This window comes from Callospermophilus lateralis, unplaced genomic scaffold (genome assembly GCF_048772815.1).
Source record: "Callospermophilus lateralis isolate mCalLat2 unplaced genomic scaffold, mCalLat2.hap1 Scaffold_62, whole genome shotgun sequence".
In the NCBI taxonomy this organism is placed as follows: domain Eukaryota; kingdom Metazoa; phylum Chordata; class Mammalia; order Rodentia; family Sciuridae; genus Callospermophilus; species Callospermophilus lateralis.
In genome coordinates this window covers 1,811,285-1,831,863 of record NW_027514663.1, presented here as the reverse complement: position 1 = coordinate 1,831,863, position 20,579 = coordinate 1,811,285, and the positions used below count along the sequence as shown (strand labels likewise).

The following is a 20,579-nucleotide window of genomic DNA, read 5'->3' as shown; positions in this document are numbered from 1 at the left end:
CACCCCATGCCCTTGAAAATCATCTGCATCTCTCAGCGTTCACTTGTGCTCCAGTTATGGGAGAACAGAGCCCCCTTGTGGCCAGAAAACCAATGGTTCTCTCCAAGCTCTACAGCTGCAAATTTTCAGGTTGTGATAAAGCCATTTTCCTCATGAAAATGGCTCCTAGATGAAAACACCTAGGTCTAAATCATCATAGTGCTGCTGTTTTACACCCATTATAACTTTTACAGGTCATTCCAGACAGGATATTTTTCACTAAAAGTTCTGACCTGGTCACTAGGATCTGACAACAGCTAAATCTATCTTAATAGATTATTGGTGTAGCTTTTATAGTTATAGCTGAGGTTGAAAATGCTAAATAGGTGGGCAGGAAAAAATCCTTTTTAGTGTCTGTTTAATAGAAGAAGTCACATCCTATTTCATGTTATTCAAATGTGTTACTTATCCATGGAGAGTGACAGATATATTGGAAAACACATAATTTGTTCTCCTTCGTTGTCTTTCATGAACTTTTGAGTTATGGCCTTGATTAGAATATAAAATCTATAATGTTGTTATATTTCCAAATGTAATTTAGAATGTGCTACATGAAACTTTGTGGCCCTGCTTCCCTTACTTAAGGTTTCTTGCTTGCTCTCTATTATTATAATTATTTAACAGAATCTAGCTTTGAAAATGAAGAATAAAATTCTTCCTCTTCCATCTCCCTTGGGGTGCCAAGAATTGCTATGCAATATCCTTGCTAACTGCACTTACTAGGCTCTGAAAAGTACCCCATACCCCAAATCCAACCTTAAAAATGGCAATAATAATATCTACTCTACAGGGCTGTAGTAAAAATTACAGCTAATGTAAGTGTAAGAGCTAATTTAGTTTTCTCAATATTTCTCAATTTAAGTTTCACTTAGCATTTCTCAACAGTAACACTATTGGCTTCTTCAGCAGGGCAATTTCCATGGTGTGGAATTGTCTGGGGCATTGCAGTATATTAAGCATCCCAGAAATACTCCTACCTAGTTATTGTGATGACCACAGACAGCCCCACACACTTCTCTTGGGAGAGAGGTACTGCCCTCACTTGAGGATGACTATCCTGACACATAGTAGGCAGCTGATTTGTGATAGACACTGCTCCTTGTGGCATTAGAACTGCAGTAGAAGCACTTTGCCGGTCTGCTCTGCTGCAAGAATGCCCAGAAAGCAGTTGAAGTCCTGGTGGTCACCAGTGACTGCAAGCAGAGTCTCTGCAGCTCAGGATTGGTCCCAGCCTCTTACCCAGCCAGAATAGATAGCTGTTATGGCTAACATGCCTGACTGGTCACCACATTGTGCGGGGGCTTAGCTAAATAAGGAAGCAACATTCTTGGCACATACCACCTGGGGAACAAAACCCAAGAGTAATTTCTCAGGCATGATCTGATCATTCCTAGTTCTAACCCTGATCCTTATGTGAGCTCATTTGTTCCAACTTGTGGTTATTGTAAACTTGTGTTCATTTAGTCATTTAACAAGCATTCATCAACATCCACTATGTGCCAGGTGCCATGCTGAGCACTGAATATCAGATTTTATTTCATCTTCCTCATAGTACTGAGTTGATAGGATCCTTAATGTACAGATGAGGGGAACGAGGCTCCAGAAAATTAGTTGACCTACTCCAAACCCTTGCTCATAGGTGCTCCTGTGTTACCTCCTCATGCTGCTTCCCCAATGAGTGGTAGAGCACCTGGGTGTCAAGTGTAAACACTGGTAAGGGGGAAGGAATGCCTTCTAGTTATCCTCCAAAATCCTCCCTAAGGTGACCCCTTCCATGAAGCCATTCCTGGCGCTGCCAGGTGGAGTTCAGCAACTCCTCTGGCATGTTGCAGTGGTCACAGGGTGGTATGTGCCATCCTAACAAGCAAGCAAGTCTGCTTCAGTCCTAATAACTGAGGCATGGGAATTCCCATGATTGGCTGAGAGATGCCCCTAAACTTAGCGCAGTAATGGGCCAGCTCACAGCTATGCTGTCTTTTCCCTTGCATGAATGGTGCCTGAGATGGAGAGAACACACTGCAGCACCACATGTCTCCTGGGAGCTCTGAACTTCTCCTCCGCCAGGGGAGAGCACACGTAACCACCTACCTCACTGAACTATGACAAATGCCAGGGATTCTTGGCCACATTTATCTCTGATAAAATGAATAGCTGCAAATCCTTCCAGGTGAAACTCTTATGCACCTGCACCTGACACCCGACCCTCACATCCGAGCAGGAAGGGCCTTCTCCACCATGAGTGGCCCTGCCTGGCTGGGGCTCCCTCCCTCCTGCCTCCTTCACTCTTATTCCTCCTCTGCATGATATATCTGCCAAGCCTGGCCTGTGTCTTCACCCTCTTTCTTTCTACCTAATCCTTCCTGTCAGCATTTAAACATGTCCCTTGATCTTTTTTTAAAAAAAAGAACAACAACAACTAAAAAAATTCTCCCTGGATTTTTATTTTGAGCTCTCGGCTTTTATTTCCCCTGTTCTTTATTGCCAACCTTCTCCAGAGTTGTTTATGCTTCTCTCTGCCTCTCCCACTTGTTAACTCATACTCATTATCTATCCCAAGCATCCCTATTTAATCTGGCTGAGAACTGCTCAGCTCTAACATCAGCCATGGGGCAGCCTTCCCAGGCTCAGGCCAGGTCAGGGCCAGTATGAAATCCTTCCACTGATCTAGCACATCTCTCCATCAAAGGTATTTTAACAAATGTGTCATTGGCCATACCAGATGTTCCACCAGGGTGTGTTCTTCCCTAGCACTTGTCAGGCCCAGGGTAGGTGCTCAATAAATGTTTGCTAAATAACTGAAGGTTGAAAACTAGGCCTGTGATGGGTTATGGAAATTAAAATAATATTACCTGAGAGCTTACTCAGTGGCTGGCACTGTTAAATGTCTTTTTTTTGTATTAATTTCCTTCATCTCACAACTACCTATGAGTTAAGTGTTGAGAGCCTCCGCTGGTCAGAATGATCCCTGGCATTTGCCAGAGGGAATGTTTGAAAGGTGATACCAGCAAACCATTGAGATGATGATTTGAGTTAAGCTATATATAATTGCTGTGATGCTGGATTGATTGTATTGTATATTTGACCTTTTCTGTCTGACAATGTAGTGGCTCATGCTGCCTTGGGCGCCTGCTACTTTGGAGTTCTCATAGGAATTCCTGGAGAGTTCCCATTGGTTGGAGAAGTGCCAGAGGAGGGATTTCCGGTGTGGGGGGTTGCTGGAAGGGCTGCATGGGTGGCGTTGGCGAAAAAGCGTGTGTTCAGTGCCAGTGAGAGTTGAAATAAAGTAGTTGCTGTTTGAACCTACAAAACTTTGTGGTGGGTCAGTTATTAGTGTCCAGCAAGACTGTGGCATTTGGTGGCCCATAAGGGGAATGCCTGAGGGTAAGTGATAAGGTAAATTGCTCATCCCTGAGGGAAGGCAAGAGAATGGGTGACCATTTCAAAAAACAATGTGTTCTTCTTTTGATTTGTTTTGTTTTTGTTTCAAGCTGCCTATCCCTAGAACTTTCTCAGGCAAACTAGGAAAAATGGTTGGCTCAAGGTTTGAATTTGCTCAGCCCTGAGGAAGAGATAGAGATAGATCACGAATACACATTTCAGAAAAACAGAAAAATTGGTACAATTTTTTGTTCTGTTTTTGTTTCATTTTGCTTTGGTTTGGTTTTGAGTTATCTGTTTGAGTTGTGTTATCCTTGTAGCAGAAATATGGGGTCAGAAATTAGCAAAAAACAAACCAAAAGAATGTTAAGTAAATTGTTAGAGGAAGGAGGCACCCCAGTAAAACCAAAAAAAGTCAGGGCATATGTTGATACAATACAAAAAAGTAGCCCATGGCTTTTTAAAGAGGAGTTGTTGAATATATCACAATGGGATTATCATGGTGAAGATTTAAGGGACAGGGAAAAGAAAAACCCAGGAACTCTGCCAGTTGGCACATTGCCATTGTGGATGATGATACGATTTTGTTTGCCTAGTCCAAATCTTTCAGTTCACATTATGGTAGAAGACATATTAGATCAGGAAAAAGAGGAGGCCTCTCGAGATAGTCAGAAAGTAGAAGAAAGTTTAGAGCAGAAAAAGTGATCAGGGGAAAAGTTACAACAGGAGGCTGCTACTAACACCTTTCTATCACCAGATGGCATAAGTGTCCAACCAAAAGCTCCGCCAATGGAGACAAAATATGCTGAGTGGCCCTCAACCCCATAGTTGATAGATGGGAACATGAGACAGGACCTCAAAGATTAGCATGCCCTGTATTTGAGGCGGCAGGAGGGCAGCGAAATCACTATGTTTTAGATTTAAAAACAGTGAAGCAGCTAAAAGGGGATGTAACAACCTATGGTCCTCAAGCACCCTTCACCATAAGCTTGGTCGAATCCATTACCAACTTGAACATGACACCAGCAGATTGGACTAGTATGTGTAAAGCTGTGCTAAATGGAGGACAATACCTATTATGAAAGGTTGCCAATGAGGATTTTTTTTTCTTTTTCTTTTTTATTGGTTGTTCAAAACATTACAAAGCTCATGATATATCATCTTTCATACATTTGACTCAATTGGGTTTTGAACTCCCATTTTTACCCCAAATACAAATTGCAGAATCACATTGGTTACACACTCACCTTTTTACATAATGCCATATTAGTGACTGTTGTATTCTGCTACCTTTCCTATCCCCTACTATCCCCCTCCCCTCCCATCTTTCCTCTTGCTTCGGCAGCACATATACTAAAATTTGAACGATACAGAGAAGATTAGCATGGCCCCTGCGCCAATGAGGAATTTTGCACAGAGACAACTAGGTGAAATGCAGTAGCTGGTTATCCTCAGATAAATCTAGATATGTTGTTAGGAAAAGGACCTTATGATGGTCAGCTGCAACAAATTGCATATAATCCTGCTATATATTCACAAATTGCTGCAGATGCAGTTAGGGCATGGAAGACTTTACAAGGATATGGTCATAATTACAAGGTCAATTATCTAAGCTAATACAAGGAGCTAATGAACCTTACGCTGAATTTGTAGATATGCTTATTCAAAGAGCTACCAGAGTATTTGGGAATACAGAACAAGCAATGCCATTAATTAAACAGCTAGCCTTTGAGCAAGCAAACATATGGTGCAAGGAGGCCATTAGACCATGGAAACATGGAGATTTAAACACATAAATATCAAATTATGTAGAGACATTAATGAACAAGGGAAAGTCCTGGCAGCTGCAGTAAAACAGGCTTTAGATGCCAAGCCAAAAACATGCTACAATTGTGAAGAAACAGGACATTTTAAAAGGAGTTGCCCCGTAGGAGGAGGGTTTTAAAAAGCTAGGTATCAAAGGAGTAGAATACTGGGTATTTGCCCATGATTCCATGAAAGGAGACATTGGGCTAATGAATGCCATTCTCAAACCACCATAGAGGGTACTCCGTTATCAAAAAATGGAAAAGGACCAGGTATTTAACCATGATATCATGGAGAAAAGCATTGGGCTCCATTGCCAAAAAATGGACAGGGGGGGGGCTAATGCTCTGGGGCCCACAACCACAAATATATGGGGCAATGGAGGAACCCAGCAATACCATCAGGGTAGTTCACAGGACACATTATCCATTAGATCCCTCATCAAAGAAATCAGAGGGAGTGCAGGATTGGACATCTACGCCTCCACCAGAGCAGTACTAACTCCAGAGATGAAAGTTCAAATCATTCCCACAGGAGTAAAAGGACCTCTTCCCCAAGGAACAGTAGGCTTATTATTGGGACACAGTTTTTCTACACTAAAAGGACTTATGATAAGTCCTGGGGAAATTGATCCCGATTATGAAGGTGAAATAAAAATTATAGCTAGTTCTCCAAGAGGTATATCAGTAATTTCACCAGGAGATAGAATAGCACAGTTATTAACAATACCCAACCTGCATGATAAATATTCCAGTCTTACTGTACAAAGAGGACCCAGGGGATTAGGCTCCACAGGTGTAGATTGGGCTACACTGTCTTTAAATTTAGATTCTCACCCCATGTAAAACTAAATATTCAAGGACATGAATTTAATGGGCTATTTGATACAGGTACAGACTTTAGCATCATATCTCATCAAGAATGGCCAAAACATTGGCCATTACAACGAGCCACTCAAATGCTTCGAGGCCTAATTCCCATAGAAGTTCAATGGTATTAGATTGGAAGGATCATGAGAGATGTTAAGGAACTCTACAGCCATATGTATTGGATTATCTTCCTATAAATTTATGGGAACGAGATTTACCAAATCAATTAGGTTTGACATTAACAAATAACATCAATCAAAATTCACCCACTATTAGGGCTAGACAAGGTTCTAGGAAAGAAAAAAGATTAGGAGAACAAGAACAAGGTAGAGCAGCACCAATTCAATTAGATCAAGGAATAAATAGACATGGATTATGTTTTCAGACGGGTCACTGAGACAATAAAAATTACTTGGAAATCAGAAAGACCAGTATGGGTTCCTCAGTGGCCCCTGATTAAAGAAAAGATACAAGCAGCCCATGACCCGGTCAAACAACAATTAGTGAAGGGACATATACAACCTTCTGTATCTCCCCATAATACTCCCATTTTTGTCATCAAAAAGAAATCTGGTAAATGGAGATTATTGCAAGATTTAAGAGCCATTAATAATGAGATGGTTATTATGGGACCAGCTCAATCGGGGATTCCCCAATTGTCTGTTTTGCCAAAAACCTGGTATGTTTTAGCTATAGATATTAAAGATTGTTTTTTTTTTCAATTCCAATTCATATTGAGGATAGTCTACATTTTGCATTTACTATCCCTGCAGTAAATCATGAAGGTCCTGATCAGAGATATGAATGGAAAGTACTCCCTCAAGGGATGGCTAAGAACCCAACTATGTGTCAAATTTATGTTAACAAAGTAATCCAGCCACTTAGAAATCAAAATCCTGAACTACAAGTATATCAATATATGGATGATGTATTGTTAGCGCCTAAAGGTAAAAACACATTGCTAGAATGTTGTACCACACTTACAAACTTTTAAAAAAATTATAATCTAGAGATAGCAATAGATAAAGTACAATTAAATCTTCCAATTAATTATGTAGGAGTTCTATTATTCACAACCATAGTCCATCCACCAAAAATTCAAATACAAGTAGATCAACTCAAATCACTTAATGACTTTCAAAAGTTATTAGGAGACATAAATTGGATAAGGCCTTATCTAGGCATACCAACAGGAGAGTTGGGACCTTTATTTGATATCCTAAAAGGTCCATCAGATCCAAATTCACCTTGCATGTTAGCGCCTGAAGCAAAAATGTCATTAAAAATTATTGAAGCATATATGGAAAATATGCATTTAAATAGAATTGATATAAGTTTGCCTTTATTATTTCTTGTAATACCAACAAAAAATATTCCTACAGGAGTATTTTGGCAAGAAGGTCCATTATTGTGGACACATTTATTTTATTCTCCTAACACTAGTCTTACTAGTTATCCTGAGACTGTAGGACAATTAATACTCAAAGGAATAAAAGCAGCAAATTACTCCCAAAAAAATTATTACTCCTTATACTATGGATCAAATTGATGAGTTAGCTAATGAGTTAAATACTTGGGCAATAATCAGTGTAAATCTAATGTCTCATTTGATAATCACTTACCATCTAATCCTTTGTTGTCTTTTTGGTCTTCATATCCTGTAGTTTTTCCAAAAATGACAAGAAAACCATCTATCATGAATGCTCCAAATATATTCACTGATGGGTCAAGTAATGGTACAGCAGCAGTAGTTGCCCCTGATCAAAGTTTTACATTTTTAGTAACAATCAGCTCAAAATGTAGAGCCTAATGCAGTATTACAAGCTTTTGTGATGTTTAACGATTCTGTATTTAATTTATTTTTTGATATTCAGTATATTGTTAATGCTATAGTATCTCTTGAAGATGCTGGTAGGATTTCCCCTTCCTCTACTATTTTCTCTTTTTTTTCCACTATATAAAGCCTAATCTGGGACAGAAAAGATCCATTTTTTATAGGGCATATCAGGGCACATACAGGATTGCCTGGAGCCCTTAGTTTGGGCAATGATTTAGCAGATAAAACTACGCATGACATACATATTTTCTCTACAATAGAAGAAGTTATAAATTTTCATAAAAGGTTCCATGTCAATGCTAATACTTTACAAATGCATTTTAAAATAACTAAGGAACAAGGTAGACAAATAATAAAACTATGTCAAAATTGTGTGACCTTTTTATCACAAGTTAATCTTGGAGTCAATCCTATAGGACTGAGCTCATCAAACTATTAAAATGTGCTTACTAAAGCAAAAAGAGGTAATTGGAAATGGGGTATATATTCCCCAAAGATAAACTTAAAATAACCCTTTTTACTCTAAACTTTTAAAATTTGGATTCATCAGGGCTTAGTGCTGCAGAAAGACATATGTATCCCAAAAATGTACATAAGCCTAAGGTACTTTGGAAGGATATTTTAACAGGACAATGGAAAGGTCCTGACCCAGTGATTGTCTGGAGTCGGGGTTCTGTTTGTGTGTTTCCACAGGGAGAACAGCAGCCAATTTGGGTTCCAGAGAGACTAACTAAAGTGATTTCTATAGACCAAAAAGCAGATGATTTGACTCAAATACATAACAGTTGGTATTCAGAGCTCCAGCTTTGCTACTCTTACATCTGAAACAGTGTTTCTCCAACACCTGGAGGCTAATGAATAATGAACACCATTAAAGTCTATTCCAAACGTAAAAACCCTTGGGGTTTGCTTGTGGGAATACCTTCAGATCCAAAATGCAAGTTACAGAAAAAAGGATGGGATATTCAAAAAAGACTCAAACCCAGTTGGTAACCAGGATGTCTTTTTCAATATCTATTTTATTATTGCCCTTTCCCACATCATAAAGTTCTATTTTATTTTTTGAACTCATACAGACCTATATTAATATTTTTCTGATCAGTTCTATTTTTTGAGTGTGGAGTTTTTAAACATTGCAGTGGAAATTTCACCTGTGTAAAGCTACAAGACCTTTACTATTGCTTTATGTGTTGTATGTTATGTGTACACACTTGTGTTTTGTGTTGTATGTCTGTATGTGCATATGTCCATATATCATATATGAGGAACGCTCATGAATAAATGGATCCAAATATTTTTATTATTCACGTGATTTAAATGGTTTAATTTAAATTGGGTAAACAGCTGTTGAGGATTGTTTTAATATGTGAACAAATAAGGAGGTTAACAGATCTGTTTGTTTACTTTCACCTTTCCATTTCATTATATCTAAATCTATTCAGGATACTAAATTGTTTAGAAAATTGCTTTCTTTTAGTGCCTGCTGGAATGTTACATACTTTTTAGCCATCATTGCCAGTATTCCTATATTCATTCCAGTGCCACTGAAGACAAAGATAAAACCAAACTACAGCTTCTGCGATAGCTATCACAACAAACTGTATAAACTGATGGATCAATGAATAATGTAACTGAACAAGTGATGCTCAATCAAGGAGTTAATTTACTTTGGGAGGAAATGAACATATTAATAGATTCCTCTGCTTTGAACTGCTTGCAGAACTTTCCTGTACTATGTATCACTTGTACACATTGTGAACTATCTGTTGGTGCAGCAAATTGTGGTAGTGCTGTAGTATCTTTGATGATGGTGTCACCGGTGGTACAATTCTTCCAAAAAGAGCTGTCATTTGGCTTGGTGTCATGGCATTTTGCATCCTCCTCCCTTCTGCTGCCACCAAGGCCAAATTTGGGGGCCAACAGAGGTGAGGCAAAGAACCTCACCCCCCCACTGGTGCAAAGGCCTATCCACAAGTACGGCTGTATGCTGGACCAGTAGTCAGTGACAGATAAGATCCAATTGCAGTGGTACAAACCTAAGACAGGAGGCTGACACCTTGAGGTCAGCTCATCTGATGACAGGTAATGACCATATATAGTATTGGACAACCTAACAGACACAGTCCCTAAGCCACATTGCTTGTTGTTTAATTAAACAGAAGAGGGGAGATGTTGAGAGCCATGGCTGGTCAGAATGACGCTTGGCATTTGCCAGAGGGAATGTTTGAAAGGTGAAGCCAGAGAACAATTGAGATGATGATTTGAGTTAAGCTATATATAATTGCTGTGATGCTGGATTGATTGTATTGTATATTTGACCTTTACTTTCGGGCAATGGGGCGGCTCTTGCTGCCTCGGGCGCCCGCTACTTTGGAGTTCTCGTGGAGATTCCCGGAGATTTTCCATGGGTTGGGAAGTGCTGGGGGAGGGATTTCCGGTTTGGGGGGGTTGCTGGAAGGGCCACATGGGTGGCGTTGGTGGAAAAGCACATGTGCAGTGCCGGTGAGAGTTGAAATAAAGTAGTTGCTGTTTGAACCTACAAGACTTTATGGCGGCTCAGTTATTCATGCCCAGCCACACTGCACAGTAAAGTACTATTATTCTCATTTTACAAATGAGGTAACTGAGGCCTAGAATCAGCTGCCATTTTTCACAGCTAGAGAGGTGCAGAAGCAGGATTTGAACCCAAGCAGATTCGACAGCCCATGCTCTTACCACTATACCACCCATCCTCTCAGTAAAGGTGTTCCAGTATACTGTTAGACAAGGAGTGACCCAGCCCTCACAAAGCTTCCAGTCTAAAGATCCATATAGGATGATGCTGAGTAGACTAGGCCAGGTGTTGACCCTCAATAAAAGCAAAGAGGTTGAGCCTACTGGTTATAACCTCATACCTCCATGGTACATCCCAGAAGTCTTCTGTGGACACTTGCTGGCCTCACAGCCCTTTGGAGAGTACCTATTGCCTATGGAACCAAGTATGCCCACCCAAAGACCCTGTGAGGAAACTGTGATGTCTTCATTTTCTGTATAAGCAAGCTTAAGACTCACCCAAATTCACACAGCTAATAAAGGATTTTGAAACAAGATCTATGGTTTCTGATTCTAAACCCTATCCTCAAATGAGTGAGATCATGAATAATTATAAATAAAAAATGTATATTTAAAAAAAAAAACACCTCAAATCCTATCCTTTTTTCCCTGTACTTTAACTTCTCTCTTAGGAGAGAGGTTTCAGGAGCCTATCTATAGGAAAAAATACACCACTACCCTTCAGGGAGCCACTGAGCATTCTGGGATTGACACCAAGTCAGAAAAAAATACTCATTTTTAATCTAACCCACCCTCTCCCCCAGAAAAAGAATGCAGCTGGATCACCTCCTACAAACCATGGTCTGGTTTTGTTCTCCTTGAGTGACATATGCTAGATCTCTTAACATGCCGCCCCCAGAACTGCTCTGACCAATAAGAAATATGCTTTTTTAATATACACTTTGTTGTCCAGTGTGGTAACTCACTAATCACATTTATCTAAAGAGCACTTGAAATGAAGCTAGTCCAGACTGAGATGTGCTCTAAGTATAAAATCCATGCCAGATTTCAAAACTTAGTATGCAAAGAAAATGGAAAGCTCTCTCATGAATTTTTTTTTCTAGTGTTGCCAGAGATTACACCCAGCTGTTGGGCATGATAAGCATACATTCTACCACCCAGCAATATTTCTATAATGATTAATTGTTGAAATGACAATATTTTAAATCTATTAGATTAAATAAAGTATATCAGTGAAAATAATTTTACCTGTTTAATTTTGTTTTTATAATAAGGCCTGTAGAAAATTTAAACTTTAAATGGCTCACTTTCATGGATCATGATACATTTTTTTCAAATTCTTTTTTTAAAATTTATTCTAATTTGTTATATATGACAGCAGAATGAATTACAATTCATAATACACATAGAGCACAATTTTAATATTTCTGGTTGTACACTAAGTAGAGTCACACCATTCATGTCTTCATACATGTACTTAGGATAATGATATCCATCTCATTCCACCATGTTTTCTACCCCCATGTCCCCTCCTTTCCCCTCCCACCTCTTTGCCTTATCTAGAGTTTGTCTAATCCTCCCATGCTCCCCTCTCCAAGCCCATTGTGAATCAGCATGCTTATGTTAGACAAAACATTCAGTATTTGGCTTTTTGGAATTGGCTAACTTCACTTAGCATTATATTCTCTACCTCCATCTATTTGCCTGCAAATGCCATGATTTTATTCTCTTTTAATGCTGAATAATATTCCACTGTGTATATACACCACATTTTCTTTATCCAATCATCTACTGAAGGGCATCTAGGTTGGTTCCACAGTTTACCTATTGTGAATTCACAATACATTTCTATTGGGCAGCACTTCTGTAAACAATCAATAAATACCTTGATGCTGCACTAGTTGGTGAATCTGCTAACAGAACTATAAAAATTAATCGATAGCAAGACGACGTGGCAGGGAGAAAAGTTTTTTGGTAAGCTGCAAGGGGAGAATGTTGGTGAAAACACTCCATAGGAAATAGGGGAGGGTAGCATACACTGGCCAAGGCTCTTCCACCATGAAGAATTTCAGGGAGGTAGGTGGAGAGCTTTAAGACTGATGAATGCAGGTGGTCTTAGAGAGAACAAGCCCCATCTTTATGCTATCTGTAGAGACAGTGAACATCCACAAGAGCTCACAAGTCCTGTTTAGAAGTCTGTACTCAGAATGCATAGACTGTATCTCTGTTTGTCACACTGAGCTCCGTTGTTAGGTCCTGGCCTTTGATGGCATATCATTGATTCTTTTGTTCCACAGGAGGATGCAGACGTGGAATGGAAATTTGCCCGAGCAAAACTCTGAAAGAACTCTACCTGCTCCTTTTAATCTAGTGCCAAGTACTAAATCATTTTATTATCTCATGATGAAAATCAAGATGTGCCTCATAAAACTCTGCAAATCTAAGGCCAAAAGCTGTGAAAATGACCTTGAAATGGGCATGCTAAATTCCAAATTCAGGGTAGGTAGTATCTGGTTTATGGGGCTAGAAAAAGCATCAGGTGGGGGAGGGAATTGTGTATCTTCAATTTGGATAGTGGCCCCTTACACAAGGGAAGCCTGGAGCTGTGAGGGGCTAGTGTCTTTTAGAATCTACTGGACACATCCACAAAGGCCCAACTCATCAGAGGCTACCTGCAGTACTGTCCCTCCTCCCTTGGAGAGTGCTCTGCTGGGGACCTAGCACACTGCCTGCTGCCTGCAGCCTGGCTGAGGCATGACCCCAGTGACCAGGGACTCTTCAGTGGATTGGAAATGGAATAGCTTTCCCCAGAAAGTATCTAAAGAATGGTCTCTGGGCAAGTTTCCCTACCCACTCTCCCCTCCTGTAGATTCTCAATGACCATTATCAGAAGCTCTGAGGAATCCTCGAGAAAAGATATCCACATAACTTTAACTTAGAGCTTCCCAAATCTGGTTGACCAGACAACATTCTTTAACCCTTGTGAACATCCCACAGAACTAAATTTCCCATGGATCTATAAAGCAAAGCAGCAGGGGCAAAACGGCTTCCAGAAAGTTCCTATAGAGTCACCCCATATGTGGATATTGTTCATTCAAATCCTGCCATAAGTGTATATATGTTTGTTTGTTTTTTCCCCAGAAGACTCGGGACCAGGCTGGCATGAGGAATTCTGAAAACCTGACAGCAAATAGGACTTTCAGCAAGCCCACCAGATACCAGGTAACCACCCTTTTCCTAAGCATGGGCAGGAGCAGACACCACAAAGACACAGATTTAGTCACATGGCTATGTCATGCCCTCAGAGCACAGCTCCCTATCTTCCTTCCTTTACTGATCAAATATTTATTGAGTGCCTGCTACATGCCAGGCACTGTGCTGCTTACTGAGAGTACAGATGTGGTTCATAACTTACAGCACCTCCAGGCTGGCTAGTGACAGGAGAGACAATTAATGAATAAACACACAGATAAGGATATGCCATCAAATTGGCTAAAGAGCCTAGAGGAAAACAATAGGGTTTAAAATAGAGAAAACTAGGGAAACCCTAATTGAAAGGGCATCTTCAAGTAGAGGACTCTTGGCCAAGACCTCACGGATAAGAAAAGGGCAGCCATGGAGGACTTCCAGGCAGAGGCAGAGCATTTGTAGAGATCCATTGGAGAAGCTTGATAGGTCCTTAGTGGCTGGAAGAGAGAGCAGAGGGAGATGAGGGCAGTGGAAAGGCAGCATCTGGCCACTATGGATGCAGAGTGTATTATAGTAATCTAAGAAGGTCTGAGGGGCAGGACGGGAATTTTGCTGGGAGAAGCGATGATAAAATCATATTTATGCTTTAATGAGAAGACACAGGAGATCAGTGAAGAGAATTTGACAGTCGTTTGGGCATAAGGGATGTGAGCAGGACAGTGGAGAAAAGCAGACAGGATAAGTGTACATTCTGGACAACCAACCAAGAACTGATGCTGGGGTGGACATGCTGGAGCACCCAGCATGACTCCCAGGTATGGTTCTTAAGCAACAAGATAGATGTTGTTGTCTTCATTGGGCACCTGCCAGCTAGCCCAGTCTGTTAGAAAAATTGGAGAAAAAAAACCCTCTGAGCTTGTAATTCTTGCATTACTTCTAGAAAAGAATGCTAAATCTCTGTATTCATTTGAACCAGCTCATGAGCTAGTGATGAATGCTAATTACAGGTACTAGATTATAAAAGTTCAGGCCATTCTTTTCCTACCTCCCACTTCTCCTCCATCAGGAGTTTCATCCACACTGATCATTTCTTGTCAGATGTGAATTTAAAGGTGTCCTGAGCATTCCTTTAGGCTGAGGTGACATGTCCCTGGTGCCACCTTCCCACAGGGAGCAATTACAGACTTAGCATCTTCCAGACACAGGTATCTAATTAAATCTTTCCATTCATATTTCAGAAGCCAGCTGTGCAGTGAGGAGGATTTAATTGTACAATTAAGAAACAGTTTATCCCTCAAAGCACTTATAGTTTTATCAAATGACATGGACTGTGGCCACAAAATTGCAGAACAAGAGAGTGTACATCTGGTTCACAGTAGACCTCCTGCCATCCAGAGAGTGACTGTCCATAAATGACATCAAATAGCAAGGAAAAATAGAAGGGAGAAGAGGAGATAGGAGGAGGAGGGAGAAGAAAAGAGAGGTAAGGAAAGGGTATAGCATAATGTTGACCCTGGGTCAAGCTCACCCCTGATGCTGTGCTTCCTACTGGATCTTTCTTAAACCCTGTGATCTGTTCCAGACGACCTTTCAGTTCACCACCAAATAAACTCCATTTTTTCTTAAGCTAATTTGAATTGGTTTTCTGTTACTTACCTCCTCAGACTCCTGATGAACACAGATGTGATTCTGGGGCTTCTTTTCCTCACCCTTTCCTTGGGTCTGGTCTTCAGCTTCTGTGATTAGAAGTGTCAAGGCCAAAATCTGCCAGGACTGTTAGTCTTGAGATGCAGTGAGATTCTGGACAATGAGGAGGTCCAGGTTAAACTGCTTAAGAGAGAATTACCAAGGCATGGTGCCTGACAGGACTGCTATAGGACCCAGGGACACCAGTCCCTCCATACCTGGGAGAAGAGTCTTCCTACTCTGCCCAGGCTACAGCTTTGGAAAGATCCAGAACTAGCACGTTGGTCATTCCTGTGAGGTATCTCTCCACCGCTATGGAGGCAGCAGATAAGAATGTGGCCAACAAGAATACAAAGGAAAGGTGGGACAAGGATGCTGGCATGGTGACCACAGTTATTGTGCTTATTGGTGAGCGTGAACCCTCAGAGACTTCAGAAATAGCCAGTAAACACTTTGAGTATAACCAATTTCTAGCCGGTGAGGTTGCTGCTATAAATAGGAAATACATAGCTTTATTTCTTAGGTTCAGTTTGGCGATGTGGAACTATTTCAGTTACATAAATGCAACCTAATATTGGATTTCTGGGGACTTCTCCTGCTTTCCATGAGCATGGATCATTGGGAGCAGCATGAATCCCAACAGCTATACCACTGACTTAGATGCTAGGGGGAGAGCAGAGACCACCCCAGACCTGAGAAAGAAAGGAAATGGCTTTTTGGATCATTTTAATGATAGACAAAATACAACTCCAGGATTTTATGCTCTGCTCAAATCAACCACACAAAGGACACTGCAGCAAGGAAGAGCCCCTGGTGCCTTCCCAATCCACAGAACTAACCTCAATGCCCCTGAATCCTGGCCAGCCATGTGGAAGGGGAGCATGCTGTCTCTCTGACACCAGGCTGTTTTTTTTCAGATGCAGCTTCACATAAAGCTGTTCACAGAATTCTCATTGTTGGTGACATGAGCATGAGGAGAATGCATATTCTGTGCTTCAGCAAAGATTATAGAGTGTCATCTCATGACCCTGCTCCTTCTGAAATCCACAGGATTTTCTGTGCCCTAGGCCCCCTGAACCTCTTAGTCTCCAAGCCTGAGTTCAGAGGCAAGTGACTTCCCTTGTGCTAAGAATGCAGTGTGAGGATGCTACAGATAAGTATTCTAGTCACTCTGTAGATTCTCAGTGTTTTTCCCAAAGGGTAGAAATACCATTTTCCTGATTCTTAAAGACCTTTGATCTGCCCTCCCCTGCAAACATATGATATGGAAAATTCAGCTTGAGGCAAAACATAGGGATACTTTCTGAAAAAGGGAGCTAACAGCTTAACCCAGACATGTGAAAAAACCAAGGGAATTATTGTTCTGCACCCAGCCTGAAAGCCATAGGTCAACTCTCAGAGACTGAAAATGTTCCCCAAGCCCATGGAATGTAGCTGATTACCTCTGGTCTCTGCTGCATGGGCAGAAATAAGGAGGTGGAGTTGGAGGTGAGAATAGGACTGGGCCCAAGCCTCCAACACAGAGGCACAAAAAAAGAGGAGGAGGGGAAAAGTGGGCCCATAAGTGTTCCCACATAAGCCCACTTGGATGCCACCTGAGGACATATATAGCAGATGTCAACGGCTTCACCTTCTTGATGGGCAGAGACTCCTGTAGGACTCACTATAATGCACACCAGAAAACCATGAGCAAAAGGCAGAATCATGTGAGGATGCTCTATGGAAAAGAGAAAATCACACAGAATCTGAATGGCCCAGACCTTGATGTCTCCTCCTTATGAGCTATGGTTACCCACAGGAACAAAGCACTACTAGTGCAGAGTAGGGAAGTCTGAATTTGGGTGGCCTCTCTGTGTCACACCATAGGCCTCTAAGTTCAGGATTGGTGGGGCCAGTACACTGGTCCCAGTTAAAAGAGATTTGCTCTCTGGGAGCAGATGCTCTATGTGCCCAGCATGACCACCATTCTGTTCTGTGAAGAGCTGGCATGATTTTACAAGAAAGAAAAATACAGTTGTGCTGAACTATTGTATCTGTGGCCCCAGTGAGTGATGATACATGCACTGTGCACTTCCTCCTGCATGGCCACTAAGCATGGTCATGGGACTTGCTTTAATTTATTGGGCATTAGCAAATATAGCACAAGCATTGGCTTCATAAATACATGCCCACTGGATCATGTTCTACAGCATGCCACCTGCCATGTTGTAATGGAGTTCAACTACACTACTGAATGTGCAGAGGCATATGGAGAGAAACCTCAGAGGACCAGAGGCCTCACATACTTTCCAGCCTCATTGAGCCTCCAGTTTAGAGCAGCCACAAGAGTGATTCAGCTATGTGGAACAGAAGAGCTGCCCAGCTGGGCCTTTCCAACTACAGAACCATGAGAAATAGTAGTGCTGTCACTTCAGACCCCTTAGTTTTGTGGTAATAGGCTACCCCATAATAGATAACTAAAACACAGGGGCTTAGGATGGTTCAGGAACTTTTCACATCATACTCAGTCCATTTATAGGAGAGAATTTCTTACCCATGCATTCCCCCAAAATGATCTACTCCTGAATCCTCAGGCCTGATGCCTCAACCAATAATATCTAACAAATGCAAGTGAGCAGGTGTTAATGAAACTGCATTCAGGGTTTCCACCTACCCAGGCCAGCTGTGCTCCACTTAGAAACCCTGTTTCTAGACACTAGTAGAACCTCTGCCCTGCCCTGAAAACTAGCTTCAGCCATCTTATGGGAGGATGAACAAGCTGAATGCGACCAGTTAACCCTGGCTTCAGCTCAGTCACAGGTCACAGCACATGAAGGACAGGATGGGTTCCGGAATTCCCACTCTGAGAACCTTGCAGCCCCACTGTAGAGAACAGAGTGATCCTGGGACAGAGAAGTGGATTTCTAAGAGATTTTTTTCTCCTCTGAAATATATTGAACCACATTACATTAAAATATAATGCACCACATTTTTATTGGTGCACTATAGTTATGTATAGTGGTGGGATTCGTTGTTGTATATGCATATACACACAATATAATACCATAATTGGGTCAATATTATTCTTCAGTATTTCTCCTTTCTCTCCCTTCTTCCATCTCCCTCATCCCTTTCCTTTACTCTACTGATCTCCCTTCTATTTTCATGAGATAACCCCCACATTTCTTCTCCTCTTTTCTCTCTACAGAGAAAAAAGAAAAAAAAGCTTTTTTCTTGTTGAGAGGAAAAAGAGCTTTCATATATAAGAGAAAACATATGACCATTAACATGATCCTGGGTTTGACTTGTATTGCTTAACATCATTTTCTCAAGTTCCATCCATTTTCCTGCAAATGACAAAATTTCATTTTTATGGCTGAATAAAATTCCATTATGTGTGCATACCACATTTTCTTTTTTCTTTCATCCATTGATAGACACCTATACTGGTTCCATAGTTTTACTATTGTGAATTATGCTGCTACAAATATGGCTATGCATTTATCATCATTGTATGATGACTTTAATTCTTTAGGATAAACACCAGGAAAAGTATAGCCTAGTCATATAGTGGTTCCATACCTAGTTTTCTAAGGAACTTCCATACTGATTTACCTGGTGGTTGTACTAATTTACAACCCCTCCAGTAATGTAAGTGTTCCTTTTTCTCCACATTCTCTCCAACTTTTATTATATTTGTATTCTTGAAGGTCGCCATTCTAACTCAAGTAAGATGAAATCTCAGTGTAGTTTTGATTTTCATTTCCCTAATTGTTAATGATGTGAAACGGTTTTTCATATATTTGTTGGCCATTTGTATTTCTTATTTTCAGAAGTGTTCATTAGGTTATTTGGAGGAGTTTTGGTGCTAAGTTTTTGGAGTTCTTTATATATTGTAGATATTAATCCTCTACAGAACAGTATCTAGCAAAGATTTTCTCCTATTCTGTAGGTTCCCTCTTCACATTCTTGTTTCCTTTTCTGTGCAGAAGCTTTTTAATAAGAGTGGGGTGGGCAATAGAAAGGAGATGTCACAAGGAAATCAGTGGGTTACTCTCTGCTATAGTTTGTTGAATGCCTCTCAATGGCCCATGTGTTAAAGACTTGGTCTCCAGGATGGCACTATTGAGAGGTGGTAGAATCTTTAGGACAGGAGTTCTAGTGGGAGTCCTTAGGTCACTGGGGATGTGACCTCAAAGGGGATTGTGGGATCCCAGACCCTGCCTCTTTCCCTTTTCTCCATGGCTCATAAAGTAAGTTGTTCTGCACTGCCTTCCTCCTGCCATGCTGTGCAGACTTGACACAGGCCCAAAAAACTGAGTCCAATCATTCATGAACTGGAACTTCCAAAACTGTGAGCCAAAATAAACCTTTTCTTGTATAAGTTAATCATCTCAGGTATTTTATAATAGTGACAGAAAGCTGATTAAGATATTACTCACTGGTAATTGGTAACTTCCCCTTAGAAATTCCAGTCTTATAGGTATCTGAGCACTTTCACATACTTTATCTCATTTAACTGGAACAACAATTAAGGCATAATTCATTACCTTCTTCTAATAGACACAGCTTAAGTAGAGGGGCTGGGAATATAGCTCAGTTGGTTGAGTGCTTGCCTCACATGCACAAGGCCCTGGGTTCAATCCCCAGCACCACCAAAAAAAAAAAAAAAGTTTAAGTAGAACAGGGGTATCTTCCAATGGGATCCCCTAAGAACTGAAGGCTCAACTAGCCTGGGTGAAGAGTAGCAGCAAATGAACAGACTGAATGGTAGAAATGCCCTTAGGCTGAGCAAGGAGTACATAGCAGTGTCCCTAGAAGGCAGCCTGGAGAGAAGAAGCACTGGTTGATGAGTATTTCTCAAAATGGCCCTGGGACTTCCAGCTGAGGATCCCCTAGGACATACATTACTAAGATAGATCCACAGAGTGAGGTTGGGTTAAAATGCTCTCATCCGATGGCCAACTATATTTGACAATATTGCCATAGAGGTCTCCTGTAGGATGGCATGGTTATCAGGTCATCTGACTGGTAGGTGGTAGAGATAGGACTGGACCCAAAGCCGGGTGAGAGCTCTATCTAGCTCAAGGCAGAACTATTTAGGATTTGGGCATGCAGGAAAGATAGGGAATAAAATATGAAGGCAACAGAAAAGTAAAGGAAAAGAAAAGAAATCGAGGTGGAGAGCTCACACACCCCCATCCACCTTATCCTATGCAGCATCTCCATCATCAGACAGCCTT

At 41.0% G+C, this 20,579-nt stretch overlaps 1 non-coding gene and 1 pseudogene across 1 annotated transcript; both read left to right on the top strand.

Annotated features, from left to right (window-relative positions):
• Positions 1–173, top strand: part of LOC143389762 (short transient receptor potential channel 7-like) — an 85,961-nt pseudogene extending 85,788 nt beyond the window's left edge.
• A 4,577-nt stretch (positions 174–4,750) lies between these two features.
• LOC143389784 (U6 spliceosomal RNA) lies at positions 4,751–4,853 on the top strand. Its single transcript, XR_013090167.1, has one exon. It is a non-coding gene; the product is annotated as a U6 spliceosomal RNA (small nuclear RNA).
• The last annotated feature ends 15,726 nt before the right edge of the window (positions 4,854–20,579 follow it).